At 29.7% G+C, this 22,630-nt stretch overlaps 2 protein-coding genes across 4 annotated transcripts in view; both read right to left on the reverse strand.

Annotated features, from left to right (window-relative positions):
- LOC148282413 (uncharacterized) overlaps positions 1–20,715 on the reverse strand; it is a 190,863-nt gene extending 170,148 nt beyond the window's left edge. The window contains exon 1 of the mRNA XM_088225128.1: positions 20,501–20,715. The gene's annotated coding sequence lies outside the window, so the exon portion shown is untranslated. The remainder of the gene's footprint in view (positions 1–20,500) is intronic.
- The window catches only part of Duox (dual oxidase), a 280,019-nt gene that overhangs the window by 181,484 nt on the left and 75,905 nt on the right, over positions 1–22,630 (reverse strand). The gene's annotated exons all lie outside the window — the stretch shown is intronic.

Below are 22,630 nucleotides of genomic sequence, written 5' to 3' on the forward strand. Positions count from 1 at the left end.
TCTACATTTAATATGATGTTGGTTTTAAGTATTAACCTTTTTGCCCTATTAATCCATCAAGTCCAAACTTTATTTTCCTTTTTTGGTATCTTACAAGATTAAACGCCCTCACTATAATGACATTTCTACGCACGTAATATCACGTCGCTTATTAGAACCTTGAAAGTTATTTGTGATTGAGCTACTGATAGTAATAATAATTATGGATAACTTATAAAGCGTCATTTTCGTAATAAAATACCTAGAGGGCGCTTTACAAAGTGATTATATAAAGATATAAATTTAATTTTAACTTTTTAATTTAAGAAAAAATAATGTACTTTGTCACCACATGCGAGAATTTATTCAAATGATTAAGAGAAAAAGTGGGTTTTAAGTTTCTTCCGAAACATCACTTCACTCTCACAGTTTCGGACTTCTGCTGGGAGAGCATTCCATGCCGTAGGGCCTGCGACTGCAAATGCACGTTCGCCGAATTTAGTGCGCCGTTTGCGTAGAGGTATAATAACTTTTCCTTTCGACGTAGATGTAGCTGATCTAAGCGTAAGACATTTGTCAGCTAGTTCATCTGGAATGCAGAGTTCCCTTAGATATTCTGGAGCAGAGTTGTGCATTGACTTATACATAAGCCAACAGAGTTTGTATTCCTCTCTATGTGGAAAACGTAGCCAGTGCAATTCCCGAAGTAGTGGAGTGATATGACTGAACTGATATGAATTTGATATGATATGAATATGATATCTTCAGATATGTAAACTGACAAAGCCACACGCCTTGTTTTGACACTTAAAAGCTGTGACAAAATGATGGCAAAAAACAATAATATAAAATAAAGATTTTTAAATAGTGAGGTATTCCTAATAGGAGAATTGGTACCAAATGGGTCAGTTAATTTTTTTTATCTAACATTTTACACGATAACAAAAGTAATGCACGGAATTCGGGATTAGGTAAGAAGTCTAGAAGGTGACAAGAAGAAAGAAAGGTTCGGTGCGGATACGGTTATGATGATGATGATAAAAAATCCGATTTATATGCACGTGGGTGGTTTTAAACTATCAACGTCAATTTGCAAGATGGATTATTTGGAGAAACTTAATTGAGTCAACTTTGCTGTTGTTGGAATGCCATTATTTTACGAGAATAAACTGGAGTAGTTACCGCAAAGGAACGTAATGACGTGTTCCTTTGCGTTGCTATGCCCGACAATTTACAGACATAAAAACGAATATTAATAATTTCATTGATACATTTTTGGCAATAATAATGACCGTGGGGAGATTCGACAATTACGAAGATCATTCCCAGTGTAATCTGAAGGCGTTAAAATTACGAGAAATGAATATATTCGTGTTTTTCCAAATTACAGTAGTCAACCGCCATTACTTTTTCCCAGAAACATAATGAATCGTAAATGGAGTTATACAAAAGTACTCACGATGGTTGCATTTCCTTTTTTCAACTTATTTGCAATGGCAATCATTTTCCGATCAACCAGTGGAATCATCAGCATCAAACCCTTTTCTGCACCTGATGGTACCAATATTCAATACAGGAAATCCGTAAAAAATCTTGGAGTACAAATGGATGAACATCTCTGCTGGCAAGTTCATACTAATGAATTAAGCCCCAAAATATTTTTCAGTCTACACTCACTTAGAAGGTTGCAAATTTTTTTACCCATTAATACTAAATGCACCCTTGTACAAGCATTACTACTACCCATTCTAGTTTACGCTGATGTTTCCATGATTGATTTAAGCTGTGAGCAACTCGATAAATTTGAACGACTTCAGAATACATGCATGAGGTACAGTTTTGGTCTTAGGAAATATGACCACATTTCTGATTATCGTAGGCAACTGAAATGGCTCAAAATTAGACAGCGGAGAGACTATGACTCCCTCTCACTTCTGTTCGATGTACTTCATAGTCCTAACGCTCCTATATAACTGCGTGAAAAATTTCAACGCTTATCAGTTTAATTCTCAAGGCACTCTCTTAATACCCATCCACAATTCCTCTTTCTTATCTAACTCATATAGTGTCCATGTGGCTCGACTGTGGAATCATCTCCTATCCACCATTAAAGATGTTGCTACATTATCTCTGTTTAAATCACGTCTGAAGAAACATCTCCTTTTTCTTCCTTAATCTCTTCCTTTTTCCTCTTTTTTCCTTTTTTCCATTGAGTTATAGTTTTGATTTAAGGTCATTTATAAACAAATACGTTTATTTCTATTTTTAGCTTTTTAATTTTTTTTTCTATAGAATATGTTTTGTAACTTGAATTATAAAAATAAAACATTTATTTTATTGGTTAGTTGGAAGAAATTGCCATTTGGCAATAAGAACGCCAATGTACAAATAACATTATGTACAAAAGTTAAATAAATAAATAAAAATGGTACATATGACTTTACATTCGGGTTCGGAGGTTTCGGAATTAGGTATAAACTATTTATTTTTATATTATTTTCATTATAGTCAAACCTCTTACCTAGTTCTCTCCTCTACACGTCGAACCATCCTATACACGTCGAACCATTGATCAAGGGTTCATGGTTTGATATAAAGTTCCAATTTAACGTATTACATCCTTTGTTATTTGTTATGTTTCTTTGTGAATAAATAATTTGAATTTGAATTTATATATTTTTTTTTTATTTACACACCGTCACAAACATATCCTCGCACATTCATTCACACACATACATGAATACAAACGTCGCAGACATACAATTTTATAAACTCTTTTCTTGTATATTATTTTTTATTAGATTAACAGTGGATTTTTTTCATTGGCTCTAGTATTGTTAATATATTTCTACTTTTTTTTAAATGCAAATAGCTGTAAAAATCCCAAATAAATTAAATACATTGATAAAATAAATGCAGCGTATACCGATAATCTGTGATAGAAAGGTAAGGTGATCAGTCTTACGATTTAGGTGCCAGTCAAGGGACAATAAAACATTGCAATGTTAAAAAACCTTTTTAAACGAACATTCAATTTCAACCTTCCCAGGAATCGATCCTGGGACCGCAAGCATGGTACATAACAACCACTTAATTTTAAACTAACTGTCTTTTTTTATTATAAAAAAATCCTCGGATTATTTTGGAGTAATTTTTACGTAATTAAAATACAATACAAATATTTTATTTTATTTAAATTATTTTTTGACAATTCTTGATGGAATTCCATTGTAATGATGTAGTAACTTATATTTACATATAAGTTATTAATATTTACATATGAGTTATTAATTTTAAAATACTTGGTACTTTATTTCGGAAATACTAGCAATAAAACAAAAGCAGTGTTACAATAAAATAATATCTAAGTTTCATTTTATAATAAAAAAAACTTTGGACCAAACATTAATTAATAGTAAAGATCAGGTCGACAAATTTGAAAAAAGCGGAATATATAAATAAACATGTACTTGTCCTGGTTCATATATAGGACAAAGCGGGAGAGCATTAAATATAGACTGAAAGAACTTTTAGTTTCACATAGATTAAATAACGATATATCAAACTATGCATCACATTTAAATTAATTAAAACATAATTTTGACAAACAAATCGATCCCATCATCACGCCCTTATCTGCATTCAATGGTATCCAAGACGTTTGTTTTATGAACGGAAGGTGATTTGTTCTCGTGATATAATTTCTACGTCTTGTTTTACCAATATAGAGGCTGGGACATGAAATTAACGTAAGGGAATAAATTTCAGCTTGTTTCAGTTTGAAATTAACTGTATTTTTTTATGCTATACGTATTTGGTGTAGAACGCATGTATAATGTTTGTTGAATGGTAATTAGAAAAAAATTTGCCAACAAATTATCAACGTTTAAAATTCTTCTCCATTCATATGATTCAGTTGAATTCATTTACAGGACGAGAATATAAAAACTTATCAATGATTTATTGTTTCAGGTTTTCATTAAAAACAGATTACATAACTTTATATAACTAATTGATAATTATATTCTCTATTGTGTAACTACTATCAATTTATTATCGTCGAATCAATGCCAAACTCATAAATATGCACAACCATCATTTTGAGATTTTGAGGTTTGAAGTTAAAAACAACTGGTGCCATATTTTTTTTCTAAACTAACTTCATACAGCTAAATATAAAAAAAAATTATTAAATAAGATATCTTATTGAAAAAAAACATTATTTCATATTTGACGCTATTTTTTTTCACATAATTTGTATTTTTTGAGAAGTTTTCGTATGGGGTTTTAAACAGTATTTACACTCAATGGTTTTTAATGTTTTTATTGAATATATTTATTTTATTTATTAACATTTAAACTTTTGAATTACTTTATCAATAACAATTATTTATTTTTTTTAAAAAAGGAATGGATAAAACATTTTTTGAAAAAAACAATGTTTTAAAGATAGCATTCAGTCAAGAGGCAGTGGAATCTTAAATTTACTACATTTGCCGTTTTTGCGTAGTTAATTAGGCAAACAAGTAAAAACGTATTCAATTCCAAAGTCTCAAAAGATATATTAGCAAATTTGGCATTGCATAGATGGGTTTTCATAGTCAAATTGTTGAAATGGAAGGTGGTTTGAACTCCGTTTTGTTAGCGCGTGCTCTGTTTAAAGGGAACTTTTCTGGTATAATTAACTCAAAACTGTCGAAAGTATAGAATTACGACTTCGGTATTGGCCCGACGTTATGTAATGCCCCGTAAAGGTCCAAATGGATCAATGCGTTATTTTAATGATTACAATTATTTGTAACAGAAAAATATTAAACGCCTACATCAAAATATAAAAATATGTTAATTTTTTTAATCATCGGGAATCTTACGGCCTACTTTTTGACTAACAGATCATTAAACATAACAAAAAACAAATAAAGTTTTGATTGAGACAAATTGCTGTGGATTTGATTCAATCTTCGACATTTGAGTTGGGTAGCCTCATTCCATTAGCCCTAATAGCTTTTCAGTATTTTTTTTACAAAATTCGGTGTTTAGAATTATTTTGTGCGAACGTAATATAAACAGTTAGTAGATAGGTAACTTGGATTATTTAATGTTCTTTAAATCTCATAGCTTAAGAAACTTTATTACCATATTTATTTAATGAGTAAATAACTAGAACCCTTAAAATGTGTTCATCAATTAGCCGCTGATGTAATTGTAGACGAAAAACAAAAACTTTTTGAAAAAATGTTGTAAACATGGACACAATACGAGAATATTAGAACAATGTTATATACAACATTATAAAGCAAGACAAGGACGGTTGAATGTAGTTATGGAGAAAGCAGCTTGTCTACAATTTGGAAAAAAATGAGATATTTACGTTATCGGATGCAGTAAAGTCAATTCTATGTTCTGCTAAAAACAGCCAGGCTGCTTTTATACGAAAAACTGTAATAATCACCTTCTGAAAATAGTGTTGATCACAAAAACGTCATTTCTTTATTTGCAGAAAATACCCACAGCACTAAAAAAATCTTGCGGTATAGATACTGATGGAAAAGTTAATGTCTCTAGAAATCAAGTTATCTTACGTTAATTAAAGTGGATAAATACATATGTATTTAATTGTATAAATTCATTAATTTAAAAACACCTGTCACAAAAAAATATGTTTTAATAATGAAAATCACTTCATACATTTAAAGTTTTAATAAGGTCATTCAGTATTAGATCTAGATATTTTCTGCAAAATGCATATATTTGGTTCTGTATGACATGAATGATTTTTCTCGACCCAAACCCAGTAACCAATTTTTTACAAATTTATCAAATTGAGTCTGGGTCATGATTTTGCTATGTTTGGGTAACATATTGAATATTTTGGGGCCCAGAAACCTGAAATTTCTTTGCCCGAATTCAGAATTTGTCATAGACCCCATGACCTATCCTTTAGTTTGACTTCTGGTAGTGTGGGAGTGTTCCTTTTGGGATTTGGTAGAATAATTTGCTTTCACAAACATTATTATTCTAAAAATATATAATTGCTTTATATCTAAGATCTCAAATAACTTAATGCTGGGGTACCTGAAGGGCTTTTACTAAATTATTTTAATTATAGATTTTTGAGCGGATTCGTGAGGTTTTAATAGTGATTATTTATTATTTAATGGATAAAGAAAACACTTGTTTCATGTTCAATACTTTATACGAAAATATATTTTCATCCTGAATTATTCGACTCACTGTGAAGTTCTTTTCCCATACAGCGTTATATCGTTTTTCTATTTTTTTTTTTTTTAAAGGAATAACCCGCTAAGCCTCTATTTTGAGGCTTGTCAGCAGGTGGGATGGAAGGGATATGGAAGAAGGTAATGAAAAATACACCACAACACCCAGACCAATTAAGAAAAAAATCTTTCTTGTACTATTTTCTTGCAACTGGCGGGAATCGAACCCACGACGCCAGTTTCGCAGATAGCCGTCTAACCAACTGCGCCACGGCGCCTGTCAATTAATTTAAAATATACATTACATAAACCGGTGTGTGGTCCCGTGGTAGTATTGAGGACTCACGATCCAAAGGTCCGTGGTTCAAATCCTACTATATCACAACTCATTTTCCATTTTTCCAGCATAAGTTATTTACGACTTTTGGGAAATGGTCAGAAAATTTTAACATTTGAGTAAATAATAAGAACTTAAGAATTTCTTTTTTACGTACATAAATATTTTTAATGTGTTTTTGGTGTTACCTAATTCATAATACAATTAATGTGGCAATTTTATTTTAAAAAAAAGTCAAAAATTCTATTACGTAAGGTATTCAATATTTTTTAACTACTCCAAAGGGTGTTTGTGTGGTGCGGCATTAATTATGCCAATTCCAAACATGTTTTAAAAGTCGTCGAAATTATCTACTTCGTAAAATAACAAAACGAACTATTCAAAATAATCCATAAAACCTAGATTATTTATTTACTAATATTTTTTATTTTATTGGCATATACGGCAAAAATTCCTTTTACAAAAATTATAACATAAACATATTTGGTTTAATTAACGCACACAATAATTTTTATCCAAGATTTAGGAACAAAAATTAAACCTAAAAATTATGTAACTCATAAAAAATATGTTTAAAATGCGAGCAAAATAACAATAAATTTACTTAGGCTGATATTTTTCATGACAATGTATATAAATTTTAATCAAAAGTCATGGAAATATTAAGAGAAGCAGATCTTTAATAATTTTTATTATTAACAAATTACCACAAGGATGGAGAATACCTTAAAAAGGGAATATGGAAGTCAAGGCATTTACAGGGCTTATGACCTGTCATTGGCTGATTTAAGTGGCCACTTTACACATTGTGTAACATTCACCATTCTGCCAATGTTTGAACATCAATATTTCTTCAATTCTTCCATTTGTTGACTTTATTATTTTGCTATTTTTTTTATTTCTTATTTTTTACATTTGTTATATTTAACGTAATACAATAATAATATTGAATAATAATAAAGAGGCATTTTTCATATTTCCCATACTAAATATAAAATATTACTTATAGGCGTTGATAATACGCCAGTATAATTATATGAGTATGTCATTAAAATTGTATATTCATGTTTATGTTTTGTACCTTCTTTAATATTATTACATAAGTTGTGTTTTTTTATTTTATTTTCATATTTAAAAAAAAGTATTTATAAATGTACTTATTTATCATATATATATTATTTTTATTTATTATTTTTACTACTTATTTTGTTATTTAAACTTTTTTTTATTATTTTTTATTTTTACATATTATACTTGCAGTTTCTAAAAAAATAACATTTCTTAACTTTTAAATTAATTTTATTATGTTATTGAGTTATTTTAATGCGCACACTTGATTAAAAACTTACATGGCCGTGGAATATGATTATTGACTGTTTTAACAACTAAAGTTCCAATGTACCTTTATCGTCTATATGAATTTAATGTAAAAACTTTTGGTTTTTCCCAAATAAATAAATAAATTCAATTATTTTCTTTGGCGTAAACCTTTTTTTTGCATGAGCATGGATGTCCTACACTAATATACAAAGAAATTGTGAATATGTGTAGCACATACTGTTTGTTAACCTAATAAAATAAATAAATCAAATTAATCACTCGAAAAATTCCACGGATCGAATCTCACACGAATAAATTGGTGATAAATTAAAAATTGCATCTTCTTTCTGAGTAAGGTAAAAACAAGTTGAGATAGGTTTAATCATTTCAAGGACCCAAGTTCGATGCCCTTCAAAGGACAAGGTTGAACGGTGACTCGAGTGCAATAAGTTGCATTGCGGATACGTTACAAATTGCATGTAATTTGTAACAAGAGGAATCATGATACGAGTATCATAAATGCACTTAATGCATAATTTACCCGTGGTTTCACAGTAAAAAAGATTAAAAAAATACAGTGATAAACAATAAAATGTTTTACGAGGTTTCCACGATGGCGTGTTTGTTGGTATTTCTGAATCTTCTCTAACAAGTCAATGTATGTACTTATTTATTGCATTTATCTTTTTGTCAATACCGTGCATTTTTCGAATCCTCTAGCAATATTTCAATGTTATCTCATTTTTTTAGCAACTTTTTATTAGTACGCGCAGTGTTTTATTCAAATTCTCGAGCAACCTTCTATCGGTGATGTTCGTAATTCAAATTTTAGAGAAACTGTTTATCAATACTGTTCGTTATTCAAATTCCCAAGAAACTATTTTGCCAATGCTGTTCATTAGGCCCATATTAAATGGATCAAAAAACTGAATGAAAAATTGGTCGAAAACCTAAACAAAATTAAAGACATGATTGGATAAAACTAAAATGTTCATGGTGCGTACGCTTCTGTTTCCAATATTCTTTTATGGCGCAGAAACGTGGACAATTAAAACACGTGAGCAGGAGAGAATAGATGCCTTCAAGATGTGGTGTTGGCGTCGAATGCTGGGACTATCGTGGGCAGCCAGAAGAACAAATGTCTCCATACTGAAAGAAACTCAACGTAAAAGATCGCTTGTCGGCCTTATGCTGCCGACGTATTCTGCAGTTTGTTGCAGACACATAGCTAGACGTGACCCAGAAAATCTGGAGAAAAAAAATAATCACAGGCAGTGTGCTAGGACAAAGAAGCAGAGGCAGAACTGCAGCAAGATGGATCGACCAGGTAAAAACAACGTCACGGGCGACCCAATATGGAGGGGGTGCAGAGCCGTGAATGGTGAAAACGCATTGTCAACAAAATGGCTGTAGATATAAAGAACCAATGATCACGACCCTCAAAACTGAAAAACGACAGAGAAGACGAAGAAGGATTAAGGTGCAAAAACAAAAAGCAGAGATATCTGTGAGTAATGTTTTGAACACCAGTACAATTACTGATAAAATATCAAGAAATTAACATGCATATTATCAAGAAATACTTCAAATAAATACCACAGACATTTGATGGTGTAGTTGGCTTTTTATGAAAGGGCTGTACATAAAATCTACATTTATGTAAAAATAAGTACATTTTTAAAAATTTGCGTCACAACACCTTCGTCCACTGAAGTGTTTGAAGACATTCCAAGAATTTATTATTTTATCTAAATCAGTAAATGTTGACTTTGTTACGCGGTACAATTTTATGTTTTGAAATCAGTTGAGTTGCGCAAAAAATATTCTGACATGCGCACAAAATGTATGCCCAGATTCTGAATTGGAAATCAAATTAATTATTAAGTAAAGAATTGGACGATTTAAAGCATAATTAAAATATGGATGTATTTTATAATTAAGCATTTAAATATAAGATTTTTACCATTCTAGACAAAATTTGGTCAGTTTTTTAATACAATTTATACAGCTGTTAAATTCTCGTTGGTTTTTAATGTTTAATAGAGATTTTCTATTTATTATTTTTGAAAATAGGTAACAACATCGATAAATTCCAAAGGCTGTGAAATAATGGTAGTGGGGGGGGATATTTTTTAAAAATACTGAAAGCTGTTAGACATGATCGATGATTAAATCAGGCCAAATGGGTTAAAAAAATATTGTTTATAATGTGTCTTTGTTTGTATTTTTGATATGATTTTATTATGTTTGATTTGTATTAATAAGGCGCGTCTTAAAATGATGTTAAGTTTTTCTCTCGGCACGGGACGCCCTAGTAAACTACATTATATTTGATGTAAAAAAATATGACAAAAATTATGAAAGAAAGAATTAATAAATAGAAAGGCCGGTAAGTGGTTATACATAAATATTATATATTTTTTATCTACGTAATTATTGAATCCGTATTACGATATCTTATTAAAATTATTACTATTACTTTTTAAAAATTACTTAAACTAAATTAATTGTATTTCGAATTTTTGTCCATTCATCATCTTATCTTATTATTTTATCACTTACATATTTCATTCACATTCATCTTCTTTACATATATTTTTTATATGTAAGAGGATATTTGGTCGTCGAACGATTTGATGAATAGGTATTTGAACATAATTTTTCCGTCACTCTCTCGCAAATGCCTCCCATAATACTGTGCGAAAAAGTCAACTGCAAATCAGACTTATTTTTTCTAGTTAAAATCGACAATATCGAGGTCTCGCATCCTCGTTTTCCTCACCCTAAATCTGAACCAATTTTGAGTTTTTTTTTTTAAAAGAAAGTGTATCAGATAAATGTATGCCCGAAGACAGCAGATAAAACAAGGCGCTTTTAAGGGTTTTGGAAAAAGACAGTTTATCAACAAAAAACAAAATATAGGGACACCTCAATAGTAAATATCTATAGTGTGTAAAAATATCATCGCTCTAATGCCATAATCCAGGGAGAAAATACGTTTGAACGAAGAAAAGTCAGACTGCGTATCCTCTTAAGATTCTTAGTGCTTGGCCAGAGTAGCGAGCATTTTGCGGCGCAGCACGGGCGCGATGAACTCAAACATATGGTTACAAGTGTAGTGTTCATAAGGACCGCGCAGGCACGGCAAGGCACAGCGTGACTTGTTTGCGCTGCGTCGCAAAACGCTCGCCACTATGGCCAAGCACTTAGTGTTTAAAGCGTGGGCGGACCGTTCAAATGTCATGTTTTTCGAGTTTTTACGTTGTGTCTTGTGTTTTTTTACACTTAACTCAAATCAAGACGCAAATGTTTTTTGAAATAAATCGTTTTTTCTTGAATCCATTAACTCTTTTAAAGAACGAAGTCTTTAACATTTAATATTACAAATGCAAAAGTAGATACCCGCATTAATCTTGGGTGCATTAAATTTAAGACCAATCCGATTTGGCTCCCTAAAATGTCATAAATAAAATTAATCCGATGGAGACCTTTATACGCCTCTGACGAAATTCGGTACATTAAAATGTCAGGCATCATAAATGAATCTTAAACGATGTGTTAATAGTCTTGCTGGCGGACATTAACTCAATAAACTCAATTCATATTTCAAATTTGTTATGAAATTTATTTATGAAAGTTCATTGTTTTAATTGTTTTTTTTTTATAAATAACTGATTTAATCCACTTATTTTTATGGACTGATAACTGGTTTCATCGCCCTTGCGACATCGTCAGACTGGTTAAATTTTTAAGAAATTTACCGACCACTTGGGGCCACAGTAACCGAAACACCCATCTCTATTATCTATGGATTACTGGAAAAGAATAATTTATTCGATTATTTGATTCATACAATTACTAATCATTCGATTACTTAATTCATTCGATTAATTTTACCAAAGTGATTATGTACAAATATATAGTTAGTAATATTTTATTAATTTAATGTTTAACCAGAATACATTATATGGGTAATTACATGTACAACGTATTCCTCTCTGGGTAATTCCGTGCCAAGAAACACATTTTACAATTTTAGTTTAGTTTGATCAATGTATTTATTTACTACAGAAACACAAATTTTAAAATAAACTTTTTACACGTCAATATGCAACATACATTTGATTTTACGAGAGTTATACAACATTTTATCAATTTTAATTTTGAATATACGAGTATAATACGATTCACGGTAAACATGGTTTCAAGTCCGCATAGTGGTGGTTCAGCGCGTATGCCTACCATGCAAGAGGTCTCGGGTTCGATTCCCGCCGTGGTTAATATGAAATATTTATTTAAAAGGGTGTTTTCACTATAGAATATTTCATAGTCACTGAACTGGCATAAAAATACGATGATGCGAATCGTTAATTTGTACACAAATCCAGAATCCCATTACTTAACCAAACTAACCATAGATAAAACAAATCAATTATAGAAATTTAAAATGAATCTTCACATGATTATTTTTGACATCCCATCTTACCGCCTACTTATTTTCAAATAATTTTACTCGTCGTTGTTTTATCATATATTTTTATCATTGAACTTTTTATAATTCGGAATGAAAAACAAGTATTTCATTTTACTTCTCAACTCTCCAGCTATCCCTAAGCGAAAAATAGATCATAATACTGGTATGGTTATAATATTGGTATGGATTAAAGATTTAAGCATAAAAAAAAATATTAAAAATATTTCTTTAAGGAAAAATTCCATTTTTACCACAACATTATAATAATTATGTATTGTTCAGATTATCAACAAGCAAAAGTCACTTAACCAAATTTTAGTCACCTATTAAAAACCTTTTATACATTTTAGAATGTATCAGACGAAAAAAAAAACAAATAGAATTTATCAAAAAGACATGAAAGAATTGTGTTGTACAAATAAAACCTCTAAAACAGAAAAATATTATTTATTCTTGGCCTCCAAACTTTCAAATTGTGTTTTCTCGCAATAATGTTTCTGGGTTAGCGTATTTTGCCAGTATGGCGATGATATTTTCTCTGATTTTTTCATGTATGGTAATTTAATCATTGATTTTAGTTATTAATATACATATTTCACATTTTTCAAAATTTTATATTAAAGCATATATTTTTTTAAAGTCTGGAAATGTGTTCTTTTGCTATGTAAATACATAAATAAAATACATATACAAATTATCGACGAATGCGTGTTCATTGTTTTCTTTTTAAAAGATTATTCATCACGTTAATTTAATACCGAGTTGAAATCATTAAAACCTTTTTGCTTGATACTGAAAATGACATTAAGAAATCCAATATTCGAGGACGTAAATCATCACACATTTCACCATTAATTTTACCTTTCGAGCGAAGACATGTTACTAACATGGACAACAAATACGATTAAAATCACCTTGGTAAAAATAAATTTTAAATTGACTCCAACGAAAATATGTCCCTGCCTTTTCTACAGATTAATATTAAGAGAACATGCGGTGTCTGACAAATTTTATGAATAGATATTTGAAGATAGTTTTTCTGTCACGCTTTCTTATATGCTTCCCCGATATTGTGCCAAAAAGGTCATTTCTCGTCGAACTAAAATCGAAAAACTCTACGTTTCATTGTCCCTCGAAATTAAAAGGATTTTGTTTTTTTATTAGAAAGAGTATAATGAAATTGTCGGTATCGGAAAATTTTCCGTATATCAAAGTTATTTATTGATTTTGTATACCGTACGCCCGAAGACGGCAGATAAAACTGGTTGCGTTTTTGGGTTTTCGGCAGCTCTTAACTCCAATAAAAAACCATTCATAAAAACGAAACGAATTAGATATGCTAAAAATAAATATCTATAATGTGCAAAAAAATCACTGCTCTGGTACCAAAATCAAGAGATAAAATATGAGAATACTTTTGTACGAAGAAAAAACAGGGTGTAAAGAAAGTTCTGTTTAAAACTACCTTATTTTTGTCAGCTCGTCAAACTGAGATTTATGAAAAATGTTTTAAGAAGTCGAAGCGCGTTATACGACATACTATTTTATATTGTGACTCATTTTACATGAAATTTAGTACATATAGAACGGCTCTTCTTCTTTATTTCATTGGTAATATAATAGTTCTAGGTAACTATTTGTTACTTTTGTTAAAAATTTGATTTAAACTTCTTTATTAGTGTTTTTTTTCTTCTTTTTTCGTTTCTTTTCTTGAATTAATTTATAAGTAAAAAATATTTCTCTTTATCATTTTTTTAACATCATTATATATTTTTATACATAAACATATACTATTTACACTTATTTGTTTATAAATTTGTATAAACCACTTAACTTTTTTAATTACACTTCGACCGGTTTTGAGGTTACTACCTCATCGTCAGGAATTTAACGTTAACTCAGTTAAATTCCTGACGATGAGGTAGTAACCTCGAAACCGGTCGAAGTGTAACTAAAAAAATTAAATGGTTAATACAAATATATAAACAAATAAGTGTAAAATGTCATACCACAAAGTGAAAAATGTTTTTGATAACAATAACATATACTATTTACCTAAATATTAGTTTTAAATTATAATACAAATATTTTTTTTTTCATGTTATTTAGTATTGTTTTCTTATTATAATTTTTTTTAACTGGTTCAAAGTATTTCTAATACCAAATTATCTTTTTTTTATCGATAATTCTATAACTGGTAATATTTTATTCTTTTATATAGTTTATATTTCTTACATATTCTTAATTTGTTAATTAATAATATTGTTTTAAATGCTCTATATTACTTATGATTACATGTATAATTATTTAATTGTATTTTAACTAATATGTAAAAGGCACTAAGTGTCATTTATTTCGATTAAATAAAATAAAATAAAAATATTCACTAATAAATAAATTTTTAATTTAATGCAGTCATATTTTATTATGGATGCACTTCTAATATTTTTTATCATTAAATTAATAGAAAATGTATCTTAAAGTTCTATAGTGATCAAATGCCCAATAAAACCCATTATTCTTTTTAAAAAAAACATAACTGCGGAGCCTTACTGACATCTTGTATCGATTTGTTTAAAAATAAAGATCTTCCGGTGATTTATTAACTTAATCTTCCATTTAAAACATTGATTCTATTACTGACCATTTGCTCTGCAGTTAATTTATTTTGGATCGAACTGAAATTACGTTATTTGCAATAGTGATTTATGAATGGTATAAACCTATATGGGAATCCTTTGACATTTAACTCTCTCCTAAATTTGACAGCAGTTCTGATGATGAATGGTTTCGCGCAGTTGGTGAGTAGTTCCACTGGACTTACGAGAAATAAGACTTTTTCTGTTTTCAATTCTCACGTGATTTTCACTCTGCTTTCTCTGGTATAAGCAGGATGTAAAGTGGTTGCTCTGTAAACGGTTATAACAAAAAAACTCTCAAAACGTACAGATTCTCAAAATAATATTTTAAGTTGTTGAAATATCAAGGGGTTAAAAAATATAAAATGTGCACAAAAAAATCTTCCAGAATTGTACATACGAGTACATAACATTTTTTTAAAAATCAAATGTTTATCAATATCGTATAATATAATAAATAGATACGTTACTACTTTACCAAATACATCTTAAAATATGACAAATTTAAAGTAGCCGTCGAGTTGAAAACGCTTGTTCAGGCTTCTGGTTTTTTTTGTAGACAAGGGCTGGATTTAACTCTTAGGGAGTTGGAAGACTTATATATTACAACAGAGATAAAAAAAACCTCAATGAAAAAGTATTAAATTTAATAACATTTTCAAACATTGTCTTGTTTGCAAGTTAGGTGAATTTCACCCGCATAATTAAAGGTTTCAGCTCTTTAATTACACAAAGATCAACAGATGATAGAATTGCGAGAATGCACATGTTCAAACGAAGGCAGAATTATCAATGCTACACAATGCGGAAAGTGGCCATTCAAACCAGCTAATGACAAGTCATACGCCTTGTAAATGCCTAGACTTTTATATTTACTAAAATTTTCTTCATCACTGTTGTAATATCTGTGGCTTGAGTCTAAAAGGCCCAATTTCGTAAATTGCAGCAGAGTAATTTTACAGCTCGTACTTAGCAGCTTTTATAATCGGTGGTGTAGTGGTCAGTGCGTTTGCCTTCTATGCAAGAGGTCTCGGATTCGATTCCCGACATGGTTGACATGAAAATATTTAACAACCATGTTTTGAGTTTGTCTGAATTTCTGTAGACACGGACTGGATTCAACCCCCTAGGGAGCTGTTAATATCAACACATTACAACAGAGATGAAGAAAATTTTAGACAGACTTCTACATTCCCTTCTCTAAAATGTTCTTTATCTCTGCTTTAATGTGTTAATGAAAATATTTCTTTAAAATATGTTATAGAATATGTCATAGTCCCCGGACTGGCACCTCAAGCGTAGGACTGATCATCTTACCTTCCTAAAACAAAAACAATGATCAAGATACGTTGCGATTGGTGTATCGATGCAGTACCCTATGCACCATTTGGTGTGGAAAGGGAACGATGATTAATTTTACAGTTACTTTGTGACGTTATAAACTGTTTAAGGTGTTGGAAACTATTTTTAATAAAAAAAAACACTGCCACATTTTATGTATGTGTATATATGTTAGCAATTGGCAAAAATCGTCAAATTTGGTTTTCTTCCATACTTTTACTTTATTTTTCCTTTTTATATACATTATTATTTTTATTACTTTTTATTATTTATTTTTGTATTATTTAATTTAGTACTCACTCTTATTTGGCATATTATTTATTACTCCTATTTCTTACTATAGTATAAAGTGAGTTTCTAGAAACCATATCTCAATTATCATTTCAATTTTGTTTTGATGTATTTATCTTCTTTTCTATTGATTTCAATGATAGTATTATTTAGTTTATTTCAATGATACTTTTATAAAGTATATTCAATAACGTATGAATCTAATTTTGTATAGTTTATATTTTATTATTTATTCTTGATTATTTTTTTATTTTATTATTTATTTTTTATACCTTGTTTTTCTAGATAATTATTTTATTGCATCACATGTCATTCTTATTTAATCTAATTATTTTTACTTTGTACTTTTTATTGTTAATTATTATGGTTTGATACGGGCACAGCCTAAAAAGCCTTAATAAGTTCATTGATATTTAAAATAGTGTTATTTTTAATTAATAAATAAATATAAAGCTGACTTTTGTGAAAAAAAAGAGCTGAAACCTTTATCATGTGGGTGAGATTCATCCGGCTGAACCAATTCACCTACTAGACATCGCCTAAAAACAATTTTCCAATTTTGTATACTTCTTCTTTCACCAGGTAATTGATTCAAAAATGTTTTAAGTATTTCCAAATGCTTGCAGACTGGCTGGATTTTCTCACTAGGGAGTTTTTCATATTTAAATTTGTTGCAACAGAGAGGGAAAACATTTTTGAGAAGGAAATATGTCAGAATGGTAAATGTTACACAGTGTGTAAAGTGGCCACTTAAACCAGCCAATGACAGGTCATGAGCCCTGTAAATGCCTAGACTCCCATATTCTCTTCTCAAAAATGTTTTCCCTCTCTGTTGCAACAAATTTATATATGAACAACTCCCTAGGCAGAAAATCCAGCCAGTCTGCAAGCATTTGGACAAACGCAAAACATTGTTAAAATATAAAGTTATTGGGTGATTTTCACAAAATCGGCGCTATATAAATTATCCAAATATAAATACGTATATTTTTTAATTGACATCAACCCTTTACAAAGTGATAGCAAGAAAAAAATGGAATCCGACATTGGCCCTTTTAGACCTAAGACTTATATTATCTAAGTACCTTTCCAGGGGGTTGAATTCAGTCCTTGTCGATAAAAAAAATTACAAAAACGGCGCTTTATAAATTATCCAAATATAAATACGTATATATTTTAATTGACATCAACCCTTAACAAAAGAGAGAGAGAGAGAGAGAGCTTTTCTTTTTTTTTCTTTTCTTTTCTCTTCTTTTCTTTTCCTTTCTTTTCTTTTCTTTTTGGCAAGAAAAAATGGAATCCGACATTGGCCCTTTTAGACCTAAGACTAATATTATCTAAGTACTTTTCCAGGTGGTTTAATTTAGTCCTTGTCGATAAAAAAATTGACAATCTCAAAACATTTCTGAATAAATTTCGCGTAAGATTAAATGAACACCCGAGCTGAAAGGGTTAACTTTCAATGATGCAGCCCCGGCAATTAACAGTGGCGTAATGGATTTTTAATTAACCTAAAACGCTGGCGCACTTTTACAAGAGGAAATATAATCATGATCAGATTGGAAGATGGTTTTGATTAATGATCGATAGAAATGCACCACTCGAGTATTTTGAACTGCGTAGGTTTTATCACGCTTCGGAGATCTGTTGAATCTTGTGTAATAAGGCTTATAACAACCGAATCAATATTACGTTAAGATTAATCCCAAAGATTAGAGATCCATTAGGTAAAAATTTAAAAGCAGTCCCGTAGCTTTGTACTGGAAATAAGGTTAGCAGGTGTGAAGAAATAAAGATGATCTCAAAAGATTAAAGACGAATTATTTAACAAGACGCAATAAAATATTATGGAGGTAATTCAATTTTATATTTAACTTTTGAAATATCACCGAATATGAAAAAAAATGCGGCCCATTAGTAGTAGAAGTTTTTTTTGCAGATGATGCACTAGTTCACATATCGGGAGATAATTATGATTCAGTGATAAATAAGTTCAATTACGATTTAAAATTAAAATGATCCAGGGTCTACAGTATTCTATAGTTAAGCGAATTGTACCTGCAGAGATTTACGAACAAAGAAGTAATAATGATCTCCTGTACAAAACAATCAAAACTCTGCCTGTTCGAGGACTACTGTGGCTTTGCATCATTTTGGAACAATTTAATAGTAATACATTCAAGTTTCCTCTCAAACATAACCATAATACACGCTTCACGTCCAATGATGGCACCAGAGTAGTACCAAAAGTATGTAATAAATATGGAAATAGAACTCTCAAATATTTAGTACCTAGAATTTTCAATTTATTACCAAAAGAACTTAAATTTAACTCACATTACAACAAGAGCAAAATAAGAGAGTGGCTACTCGATCAAGAGTTTATATATGAATAGTAACTTAGGTGTAAATATTTTTTTTTTCATATATTTTCTTGTATTTAAAAAAAATATTTATATATTATTATTTGTATAAACACGTTTATTCTGATCTTTCCGGCTGTTAATTTTTATATGTTATTAATTGTTTTTATGAATGTAAATAATATTATTAAGTCAGTATAAATATAATCTTCACCAACAAGCTACAAAAGTGGCTTGGTGGGATTTTAGTTTTAGTAAAAATATAACAAGTGAAATTTTTTTAAATTGTAAAAATGTATAATTATGCTATTAAATACAATAAATAAATTTAGGAAATTTATCAAAATGGTTCAAAGTAAATAAATTAAAACTGAATATATCAAAAACAAAATTTATGAATATATGGAAAAAATAATACCCCAAGGCTACAGTATTAATATTGATAATTTCAATATAAGTTCTGTGGACGAAATAAAGTATCTTGGGGTCTACTTAAATGGATATTTCAATTTCAAAACACATTCTCAATATGTCACAAATTTTTTTTAAAAAAAAAATCATTTATGGGAAGATTACGAAATGTAATATGTAGATACAAAAAGTAGTGTTCTTGTTTATAAAACAATAATATGTCCGCACATAAATTACTATTCTTTTTTTACGAAAAAAGGAGAAATTAAAAATATACAAATTCTTTAAAATAAGACGATGAGGATTATGCTCAAAAGAAATATATATTTTAATGTAGAATTAATGTACAAAGGAATTGACTTGCTCACAGTAAAGCAACAAATTAAATATAATGTAGCAATTTTTATATAGAAAATAATTAAGGGGATGAATAAAATAAAAACAATAATAAAATTTAACCAACAATGTCATACATATGAAACAAGGGGTAAAAAAAAGGTAAGATTACCAGTGAGGAGAAAAACAGAATCTCAAAACTTTTTATACAAGGGATTGAAGCTGTTCAATGAAAGAAATAAAGGAAATAGAAAAAATCTAAATATTTTTAATTAATTTGAAAAAATATGTTATTAGAAATTTTGTCAAAAAATTGTTATGTTATTGAAAGTTTTTATTAGTTCGTAAGATGTAATGAACTAACTTAATAAAGCACAAATGAATTAATAGTAGTCCTTTAGAAAGGATTCATTAAACGTCGTATAAACGTCAATAAAATTATAACTATATAATATAATTTAGCAATTACTGAATTTCACCAACAATAAATAAATTTATAAATAAACAAACGAATAAATTTAAATCAATGACACAATTTGAATCAACAAACTAAAATCAATAAACACGAATCTAATGCCAAGCTGTCTGGCCCCGCAAATATACTCGACTCTAGTAGCTCTTTCCAAAAAGCCTGTGCTTTACAAAATCTTTTTTTTTGTTGGCTTAGACTGAAGTTTATGAGGTATCTTGTTGTAGAATCGTATGCAGTTGAAATATTTTTTTTAATTGACAAATTACAACAAGGATGTAGAACATTTAAGAGAAGGGAATATGGAAATCTAGGCATTTACAGGGCTTATGACCTGTCATTGGCTGGTTTCAGTGGCAACTCAACACACTGCGTAACGTTCACCATTTTGCATATGTCTGAACATCCATATTTCTTCAGTTCTTCTGCGTTGATTTTAGTGAAGTTAAAGAGCTGAAACCTTAATTTTTGTGAAGATATTCATCTGTTCGAATTATTTTACATACTGGGCAACGCCTGAAAACAATTTTCCAATTTCTTAACCCAGGCCAGTCTTTTGTATCCAAACATTTGGACAAGCTCAAAATATTGATATTTTTCTTATTAATGTTTTCATTGCCTCAGTACACAAAAAAGCACAACTATGATTAATAAAAAAAAAAAAAAATTTTAATTTTTTTTTATTTGAAAATTTATTTATAAACCCTTACGGATTATAACATTCATTTTACATAAAATAATACATACATTTTTCATTTATACTGTTGTTTAAAATAATATTTTTTACATCTTTTGTAAAGTTTGTCTGAGTCTTTTGTTTAGTTTTGTCTGGTAGTTTATTGTATAATTTCAGTCCCTGGTTCATTAGTCTTGATTGTCCTTGTCTTGTTTTAAAAAGTTGTATACATCTAGTTAGTAGTTAATTGACGTTATATTACGTATTTTTAAAAACTTGTTAGATTTATAAATACAAAATTTATCATTAAAGGTCAAATAATGTTATGTCTCGTCAGGTTTGTATAGTCATTAATGGTCGTTTAAATGTAAAAAATACAAAAGATATGACAATATTGTCTTGTTCCAGCTCCGAGAACAGCCTCTACCATACGGGACAGATCACTGGGACAACACGAAAATTTAGCCTCAGTTCACGCGTAAACGCTGCGGAAACGAATACACGACGGCATTTATTACAAGCAAGTTCACAAAAAATACGATTTTTTTTAATATTATTTTTATATTTTTGTATTGGAATTGTTAAAGAATGAAATAAACAATGAAATTCCTTTTCGTCTTCAGCTATTTTCAGCAGAACAATGTACGGGAGCGAGACGTTCATGTCGAGCACATCGATACTGTCACAATCTCTTGTCGGTGTGTGTTCACGCGAGAACAATGCGGCCGCGGTGGTGGAGGTAATGATTGTTCAGCCTGCACGTCTATCTAGGTGGAAATGTCTCTAGACAATTGTTTGTCCTGCACATCTCTGTTTACACGTGGACAATGATTCAGTCATAGGATAAAGCAGAGTCACGTGTAAACAGCTTTTAAATTTGTCTCTAATATAATTACAATAATTTGACTTTGTCCAAATGTTTGTATACAAAAGATTGGATTTCACCCACTAGCTGGTCTTTAAGATTGACAAATTGCAACAGGGAGAAGGAATATTTTAAAGAAGAGAATATGGAAGTCTAGGCATCTAATAAAAATATTGTATTAATCTTTGTTATTTATTTAACACTTTATATACATATACATATACACACATATAAGGGCGGGCATATTGCCTTAAGGCAATTCCTTCCTACCTACCCAAACCGTTCAGTTTGAGAAAATTACAAATACATGGACATATTGAATCTTACAATTTTATACAAAAATTAAAAACAAAGATTAACAAAATAAAAATATATGTAAAAATAACACTATACTATGAAGAGGGGAGAGAGGATGGGAAGGAAAGAAGAAGGATAAAGGAACAATTTAAATATTAAGATAGTGACATTTCAATATTGACTTAAATGTAAATAAAGAAGGGGCGTCTCTAACATTTGTGGGTTGATTATTCCACAATCGAGCGGCTACTACTGTGAAAGAGGAGGTAAGAAAATTAATTAATTAATGAATAATAATAAAGTTAATCATAGAACTAAATAATATAACAATACTAAATAGCTATCTTGTTTTTTCATACAGTTCAGTCGTAGCGGACAAGTAAGGTAGGCAAGTTGAATATAACAATACTTTTTTTAAATACCACAATTTACTGTCTCAACTCTTTAGCCTTATAAATCAACTTCACAAGCACCACAGTTGTAAGATAATCTTTTTTTATATTTGCCCACTGTTCCGATTATTCCTAAAGCAGCAATGAACTTCCTTGAAATTATAAAGTCAACAACCTTAAATTATTTATAAACCATTTTTTTTATCCTTACGTGTTGTGTGT

Source organism: Micrasema longulum, unplaced genomic scaffold (assembly GCF_059751315.1).
Source record: "Micrasema longulum isolate JH-2025_06_02 unplaced genomic scaffold, ASM5975131v1 h1tg000331l, whole genome shotgun sequence".
Taxonomy (NCBI): Eukaryota; Metazoa; Arthropoda; class Insecta; order Trichoptera; family Brachycentridae; genus Micrasema; species Micrasema longulum.